Raw genomic sequence first — 6,422 nt, 5'->3', positions numbered from 1 at the left:
TCTCTTGCTCAATGATACTTAAAATGATTGTCCACTGACAAAAATGAGCTCTGCTCTCCAGTTGTCTTTCCTAGGTTTTAATGCTGTAGCTACTGACGAGCTGGTCTCCAAGGCGGAAGAACGCTATATCACATGTATGTTAAGAGACTTCAAAAGGGAAGCAAAATGATGCAATTATATTACAATCTCAAAAAAAAAAAAAAAGAATTCTTTCAAGAGTTTATACTCACTTCGACAGATTGTCACAACAAATGTTGTAATAATAACTTTAAGTCGGAATTGGCTTTCCTGTCTAAACGCAAAGCCTGGTTTACCCAGGCATGAGAATGGTTGTATTATCTGACACTTGTGATGTGCTAGTATTTGTGTGACTGCTGTCCACTGGAGCCCAGCCAGAGGAGTCCCATTGTCAGCAAACTGCTGTTTGTGTGCTTTACATGTTAGGCTTCAACAAAATAGAGCCGTTCCTCACACAGTCAGTGTCTGCTGAGATCAGCAGAATCCCTAAGAAGGGGAAGATGGAGTGTGCTTATGGTTTTTGGCTCTCATATGCTGTGCAGCCACTGGAACTGTGACAGTAGGTGGCACTCTAAGTCTGGATTTATGCTTAGACTTCCAGGAGGCATAGTGGTAAGCTGGCAGGTCGCAGCATCTTTGGTGAAGCTGGGTGAGTATAACCGCCTTGTTAAGCTCATATCACCATCTGATGGGACTTGCCTGTGTCATCGTTTGGGTTGTTGGGGTCATTTCAGCTTGGAGGCAAACATTTCTTCTGTATCTTCTAGGAAACATCTAACAAAAACTGAAGGACATTTTAGAAGAGGCAGAACACAGGCATGCATGAACAGGGTTGGATATTCGTGCATATGATTGTATTGTTTGAAGGGGTAAAAGATCAGAAGGATGCTTGTGGCCTCTGGCATGCCATGATTAGATATCAAAGTAAATGTGAGTTTTAGTTAATACATTAAGAAAAAAGTATCATTTTGAACAGCAATAGATTTCCACTATAGGTCTCCATCAGAAATAGCATTCATTTTCACGCCTCTATGGTTGACATTCCTCTTCCTAGAGAGTAATTTTGGAGGAAATGTGCTGTTTTGTGAGTTATATACCTAAATTGTATTAGGAATTTTGTTTTAATTATCTCTGGGGCATTAATCTACAATTACTAAATGTTTCTAAATTGTATTCAATTTACATTGTAAACTTAATATCACTTAGGAGATTACATCAATCTCAAAGTACTTCAAACACTTTAAGCTCCTTTGGTGATCTATTGGCTGGTCTTTTAAAAGATTCCCTTATAAGAAATTGATAAAGTTCAAAAAAAACAAAACAACAAACTCCTCAGCCTTCACAATAACGAAGTTATATTTATTTTGTCATTGATAATTGTTTTTCTCTGGCAGCTATGACAGCTACTTGATTTTTATGAACCAAGTAGAATATTTCTTTTACTTATCTTAATGAAATTATGGAGATGGAATCTGTGAAATAACCAGTATTTTAAGAAAGTAGGATATCTGTTTCTAGTGTTTTAAAACCAAAACACTCTGTATTCAGTGTAAATCATTTGCAGCAAATGATTGTTGCAAATTGCTACATTTTAGAAATTTGAGTGACTTATCCTGTCTCCTCATGGATAGTTCAGAGTATTCATTGAGAATGACCAGCGACCTCAGGGCAAAGGAAACTAGCCCGCCTCTGTGCAAGGAAGGATGCTCTGTATTTTCACATTCATGTAAATGTTCAGTTGCTGACACTTTGTGACTCACAACTTTGTATTTAGTAACTGGGGCAATCATTTCTCTCATTCATTATAAATGTCAGGCAGGACAGTAGAGTGGCCCAGAGACACTTGCTAAATTGTACTAAAAAGATGAAAAAATTTCTTAGCTAAAATATTCTTTTTTCCCTTTTATAAATGTTACAAATGGTGCTGTTGATATTTTTATGATTCTGCATTTGTGCCCTTTCTTTAAAAATGTATCTTTTCTATTCATTCTTTATAAAAGGCTTTTGAAACCATGGTTAAGTTCCCATTGTTGTAGGATTTATGTATACTACTTTATATTTTAGCAACTGAAGAATGGTGATATTTGTCAAGAATAGCTTATTAGTTTAGGAGAAAAATTAGGCTATGATACATATGATGCTTGAAATGATTAAATACCTATTTGCTGATATTATTTTACATACTTCATGCTTGTTCTATGTTGTTTGCTTGAAATATTATAACAACAATGTGTTAAAATAATTTCAGATTCATAATGCAAATGAGATACATAATTCTAATCCAGTAGCATCTATTCTTAATCAACTCTCCAACAAGGGCATATATTTTACAGGTAAAGTAGCCTTCATGAGATCAGAAAATCTAGCTAATCTTAGCTTAGAGAACTCGAACACGTTCTCGTTATTTATGTATCCAATTATAGACCTTTTTTCTTTCCATAAGGGAAGCCACTTTAGAATTCAGACATTCTTACAGACACTGCCACACATGTGTGTGACAACCACTGAAGAATTCCTGCTACAGAAAGAAAATGTTAACAGGGTTTTAGCTTCTTTCTTCCTTGCTGTAATCAATTACCTAATAAAACCAATGAGCTTGTTTGGCTCATAGTGTGAAGGTTCAGTCCATCATGGGTGGGGGTAGTGGGTGGGGAATGGTGACAAGGGAGTGAGGCAGCTTCTCACACTGTGCAGTCTGGAAGCAGGAAGATGAATACTCATGTTTAGCTCACTTGTTTTTCTTTAGTCCAAAACACTAGTTCATATGAAGGTGAGAATTACTGAGTGAGCTAACCCAGGCCCCAAAGGACATGTATGGTATATTCTCACTTATAAGTGGATATTAGCCATAAAACCCAGGATACCCATGCTATACTCCACGGACCCAAAAAAGCTAAACAAGAAGTAAGGCACAAGCAAGGATGCTTGTATTTCACTTAGAAGGGGGAATAAAATAGTCATAGGAGGCAGATGGAGGGAAGGAACTTGTTGAGGGAGGGGATGGTGAGGGGAATGGGGGTTCAGGATCAGGTATGGAGAGGGGCAGGAGAGATGCCCAGATGGCCACGAGAATGAGTGGAAATCTGCAACTGACAGGGGTGGTGATACGTAGGACATCTCAAGGACAAGAGAGAGACCTGGGATGGGGAGGCTCCCATGAATCAATGAGGGTGACCATAGCTGTGATTCACAGCATTGGGGATATGCTCCGTCCTGCTTCCTCCAAAGCATGGCAGAAAAAGCCTCTCCTTATTTGCATCTCCCTTTTCCTCCTGGGACCAGGAAGTCCCACCTATACCTTTCATCCAGCAATTGGTCTCCAGCCTTTTTAATTGACAAATCAAGAACCAATTGAGGAATGGGATTTTAAAACCAGGACCGCCCTCTACACCCTCCCCCCCACAGTGTCTTATTAGCAAGAACCAAACTAATAAATATTAATAGCAGAGCAAATTTTGTGACACACTAGATTTCACAAGGGCAATATATTGTGAAGACTATATTATCCTCACAAAAAAGTAAACCTTATTTAAAAGAAGTGACCCTGAGTGGCGGCAGGTGTTTTGCCTGGTTCACAGACTAGGCTCCTGACACAAGGCTGTAGCCCTCCATAGATTTGGGGCCATCAGTCATATAAGGGCAATGCCCTAAGCCCCTCCACAGTAGAGAATGTGACCTGTGATAATGTAACCTCAAGACAGATCTCCATTTTAATGAGGTACCTAAAGGCCTGGAGCCATTACACTCCTATTCCCAGGCGCTCCTCCCTGCAAAAGGTATTTAACCTCAGGCCTGCCCCTGAGAAGTGGGGTACGGTTTTACTCATCACCATTTTCCGCCATGACAATAAATGTCTTGAAACCATGGACTGTCTCTTTTCATTGGGATCTGCCATGGGGAGCAATGGAGTAGGCCTTTGCCTAAAGAGCTGGCTGCCTAATCTCATGCAGAAGGCCTCTCTGTGCCCCCAGTCACAGTGACCACCAAGCCCAAGACAAGCCGCCTACAAGCCAAGGGCTTTCCCATGGGACCCAGCCAGAGTCCCCCTCTTTTCCCTTCAGCCTGGGCTAGATCCAGCATGTGGGCCCCCCACTCCATTCTCAGCTTTTCTGTGGCTCCCAGTTGCACCTGGGTGCCCAAGAGCCTGAGAACCAGATGTTCCCGGCCTCCCTACAGGCCTGGGGATACCTGGGACAGCTTTGTCTGTCCCGAGGATCTCATATTGTGCTCCCCCACTCCCAGAGTGGTGTCCCATGGCTTCCCATAACCTGACACCCTTCAGTGCAGGCATGGGGTGAATGCAGTCAAAACGTCCTGAGTCCTGCTTCCCCATGTGGCCTGAGCCTTGTGGCAGAGTGGATGTGGGACCCACTAACCCTACATATTTCCACTATGTTAATCCTGCAGATCATGAGCATGGGCGATCTTTCCATCTTTTGATATGGTCCTCACTTTTTCTCTTCAGTGACTTGAAGTTCTTGTTATATGGGTCGTTCACTTGCTTGGTTAGAGTTACACCAAGATATTTTATGCTATTTGTGGTTATTGTAAAGGGTATTATTTCCCTAATTTCTTTCTCGGCCTGTTATCATTCGTATAGAGGAGGGCTACTTATTTCTTTGAGTTAATTTTGTATCCAGTCACCTTGCTGAAGGTGTTTATCAGCTGTAGGAGTTCTCTGGTAGATTTTTTGGGGGTCGCTTATGTATACTATCACATCATCTGCAAATAGGGATACTTTGACTTCTTCCTTTCCAATTTGTATTCCCTTGATTTCTATTAGTTTTCTTATTGATCTGGATATAGCTTCAGGTACTATACTGAATAGATAGGGAGAACATGGGCATCCTTGTCTTGTCCTTGGTTTTAGTGGAATTGCTTTAAATTTCTCCCCACTTAGTTTGGTGTTGGTTATTGGCTTGCTGTATATTGCTTTGATTATGTTTAGCTATGTGCCTTGTATCTCTCATCTCTAATGCTTTTAACAGGAAGGGGTGCTGTATTTTGTCAAAGACTTTTTCAGCATCTAATGAGATGATCTTGTTTTTTTTTTTCTTTCAGTTTGTTTATATGGTGCATTATGTAGATGAATGTTTGTATATTGAAACATCTCTGCATCGCTGGCATGAAACCTACCTGATCATGGTGTTCTTAATGTTTTCATGGATTCTGTTTGTGAGTATTTTATTGGGTATTTTGGCATCAATGTTTATAAGAAAAATCAGTCTGAAATTCTGTCTGTCTGTCTGTCTGTCTGTCTTTTTGCTTGAGTCTTTGTGTAGTTTAGATATCAAGGTGACTGTGGCTTCATAGAATGAGTTCAGCAGTGTTTCTTCTGTTTCTTTTTTTTTAAACTTATTTTATTAGATATTTTCTTAATTTACATTTCAAATGCTATCCCGAATGTCCCCTACACCCTCCCCCTACCCTGCTCCCCTGCTCACCCACTCCCACTTCTTGGCCCTGGTATTACCCTGTATGGGGCATATAAAGTTTGCAAGAGTTTCTTCTGTTTCCATTTTATAGAATAGTTTGAGCAGTATTGGTATTAGCTCTTCTTTGAAATATGGTAGAATTCTGCACTAAAACTATCTGGCCGTGGGCTTTTTTTGGTTTGGAGACTTTTGATGACTGCGTCTACTTCCTTACAGTTTATAGGATTTTTAAATAGTTCTTCTAATCTTGATTTCACTTTGGTAAGTGGTATCTGTGTATAAAATCATTTATTTTCTTAACATTTTCTAATTTTGTGGAGTACAAGCTTTTGAAGCAAGACCTAATGATTCTTCAGATTTCCTCAGTGGTTGTTGTTATATCCTCCTTTTCATTTTTAACTTTGTCTCTCTGTGTTTTTGTTAGTTTGGCTTAGAGTTTGTCTATCAAGTTGATTTTCTCAAAGAACCAGCTCTTGGTTTCTTGATTCTTTGTGTTGCTTTTCTTTGTTTTTAACTGCTTGATTTCCATGCTGATTTTTATTATTTCCTGCCTTCTACTCTTCTTCCCTGTACTTGCTTCTTTTCCCCCCACAGCTTTCAGGTGAATTTTAAATTGTTTGTATGAGAACATTTTAATTTCTTTATGGAGGCACTTAGTGCTATGAACTTCCCTCTTAGCACTGGTTTCATTATGTCCCATAAATTTGGTTATGTTTTGCCTTCATTTTCATTGAATTTCTTTAATTTCTTTATTTCTTCCATGATCCACAGATCATTGAGTAGAGTTGTTCAATTTCCATGAGTGTGGAAGGTTTCTGGTGTTTCTATTGTTATTGAAGTTTGGCTTGAATCCATACTGATCTGGTGTCAACTAGTTTTGTGTCAACTTGACACAGCTGGAGTTATCACAGAGAAAGGAGCTTCAGTTGGGGAAATGCCTCCATGAGATCCAGCTGTAAGGCATTTTCT

At 39.6% G+C, this 6,422-nt stretch overlaps 1 protein-coding gene across 1 annotated transcript in view; it reads left to right on the top strand.

The window, feature by feature from the left end:
• Positions 1 to 623: 623 nt before the first annotated feature.
• The window catches only part of LOC110323592 (olfactory receptor 13C8), a 45,263-nt gene continuing 39,464 nt past the window's right edge, over positions 624 to 6,422 (top strand). Inside the window, exons 1-2 of the mRNA XM_021200903.2 lie at positions 624 to 667; positions 5,080 to 5,193. The gene's annotated coding sequence lies outside the window, so the exon portion shown is untranslated. The remainder of the gene's footprint in view (positions 668 to 5,079; positions 5,194 to 6,422) is intronic.

The sequence above is a fragment of the Mus pahari genome, chromosome 6 (assembly GCF_900095145.1).
Source record: "Mus pahari chromosome 6, PAHARI_EIJ_v1.1, whole genome shotgun sequence".
NCBI lineage: Eukaryota > Metazoa > Chordata > Mammalia > Rodentia > Muridae > Mus > Mus pahari.
The sequence above is the reverse complement of the archived record's forward strand: the minus strand, read 5'-3'. Positions and strand labels throughout refer to the sequence as shown.